General features: G+C 39.7%; 1 long non-coding RNA gene across 1 annotated transcript; it reads left to right on the top strand.

Annotated features, from left to right (window-relative positions):
- The first annotated feature begins 300 nt into the window (after positions 1 to 300).
- LOC108273700 (uncharacterized) lies at positions 301 to 2019 on the top strand. The gene is made up of 3 exons (XR_008397775.1): positions 301 to 595; positions 904 to 1032; positions 1857 to 2019. It is a non-coding gene; the product is annotated as an uncharacterized LOC108273700 (long non-coding RNA).
- Positions 2020 to 2257: the final 238 nt, after the last annotated feature.

The raw sequence follows: 2257 nt of genomic DNA, 5'->3' as shown, positions 1-2257 counted from the left end.
ACACACACACACACACACACACACACACAGAGAAAAACAAAGCACAACAGCAGAAACAATGCTAATCCACACCATATAAAATACACACTTGAATGTTTTACTCATATAAAACACTGGGCCTCATTTATCACACTGGATACGAATTAATTTCTTCATAAACAGTGTCTAGGAGCATTTACACAAGAACTCTTTAATGTGCAAATTAAAATGTAATGTTATGGAACATTTACAGGATGTTGAGAGAAAAGGTTGATGAGGTGTTGGATAAGAGTTAAATGGCATGGCCACTCAGCACAAGAGCTAGCTCTTTATGTATGTGCATAGCTGCTTTATCTGCTCTTTATTCTGACCCTCAACCCAGTGTTTCTCCACCAACACCTCACTGTCCTCTACTTTCACATTTATCAGGCACTTATGGAGGAGTTCTGGACTGAACTGGAGCTTGGGGAAATAGCATCAACACTGGACGAGTGCACTCATTCTTCTTCCTGTATTCATCTCTCTGTAATAAAACTACTTCATCTGAGAGGACGAGTCTACTGGTGTTTGTCTAAATTTCCACGATAATAAACCGAGGAAGCAAGTGGCAGATGTGGTAAGAGTGACACAGCGCACATTCTGATTGGTCTCTCTTTGTGCTAACTAACCTATCACTTTTAACTGTAACTACTATTAGTATATATGAGTATGTGAAGGGAATTACCTCTTTGAATAAGCTGATCAAACTGCAATCCTGTATTATAGCTGACACATGACTTATTTTGTATTATCACTATGTGCTGTGTGTTTTGTCGAAATCTGTCTGGTACCTGCACTAGTATAAACGCCCATGCACTGCTTCTTATCTCCATGTATAAATAACTCCTGTTTTGCAATAATAAACGGAGAACTCTCTGTGAACAGCATATGTGTCAGTGTGTTCATTGGGACTCTCCGGGTACCCGAACGCACGGCGGAAAACCACACATAGCCCAGAATTAAGAGTTAAACGTGGAAGATAAAGGCTGAAGAAGGCATGGCGGGGGACTGACGGTATGTTATGCTTGTTTTTGTGTTATAACCTGCAGTAATTGTGGGAGGGTGAATTATATTGGAGTTGGGGTGCTCGAGTCGAATTATGAACAAATTCGGACTTGTCACACACTCAAGTAAATTTGTACTCAAACTTGATACGGACTCGGACATTTTGGACTCGGTAGTTTTTCTGAGTACAGTCGAGTCCGCGTCATGTGTAACATGAAAAGAAAGATAAAAATAAATACCATCATAAACAGACATCCACCTCTCCCGGAAGTTCCGGGAGTCTCCCGTATACTGATAGCGGCTCCCTGACAGCTGCAAATTATATACAATATCCTGGAAATCGATTTTTTTTAGAGCGATCGAGAGACCAGTAGGAGTAAAGAGGGGAAAGGGGGCGGGGCGCAGCAGCTCATTTGCATTTAAAGAGACACGCACCAAAAACAGCCTGTTTTTGCTTCCACCCAAAAAGGGGCATTTACAGCAGGGTATAAGATCTGTGGGGTATTTTGGGCTGAAACTTCACAGACACATTCTGGGGACACCTGAGACTTATATTACATCTTGTAAAAAGGCTTAAAATAGGTCATTTTATTTTATTTTCCACTGTGAAGCGCTTTGAGCTGCATTTTATATATGAAATGTGCTAGATAAATAAAGTTATTATTATTATTATTATTATTATTATTATTATTATTGTTGTATTACTATTATTATTATTGTGTGTGTGTGTGTGTGTGTATATATATATATATATATATATATATGTGTGTGTGTGTGTGTGTGTGTGTGTGTGTGTGTGTGTGTGTGTGTGTGTGTGTGTGTGTGTACCTCAGTATCTCCAGTGTACAGTGTGGATTCTCCAGTCCAGCAGAGAGCAGCTTCACTCCTGAATCCTGCAGTTTATTGTTACTCAGGTCCAGTTCTCTCAGTCTGGAGGAGTTTGAGCTGAGAACTGAGGACAGAACTCTACAGCTTTCCTCTGTCAGATTACACCTCCACAGCCTGGAAGAGAAATGATGAAGTGTTAGATTTATTTACCTGACTGTGAAATGAGGTGTTTCCATCAGGTGGGAAATAAAGTGTTTACCTGAATACAAGGTTCTAATGTCAGGATAAAAATATAAAATGAACAGCCTGTGTATAAACAATAAACTAATATTGTAATGTTATTAACCCCTTAAGCAACAACACTTACGTTCATTCCACCGGCAGGTATGAACACATACCTGAGTTC

The sequence above is a fragment of the Ictalurus punctatus genome, chromosome 13 (genome assembly GCF_001660625.3).
Source record: "Ictalurus punctatus breed USDA103 chromosome 13, Coco_2.0, whole genome shotgun sequence".
NCBI classification, from domain to species: domain Eukaryota; kingdom Metazoa; phylum Chordata; class Actinopteri; order Siluriformes; family Ictaluridae; genus Ictalurus; species Ictalurus punctatus.
This window is presented reverse-complemented; position numbering and strand designations above follow the sequence as displayed.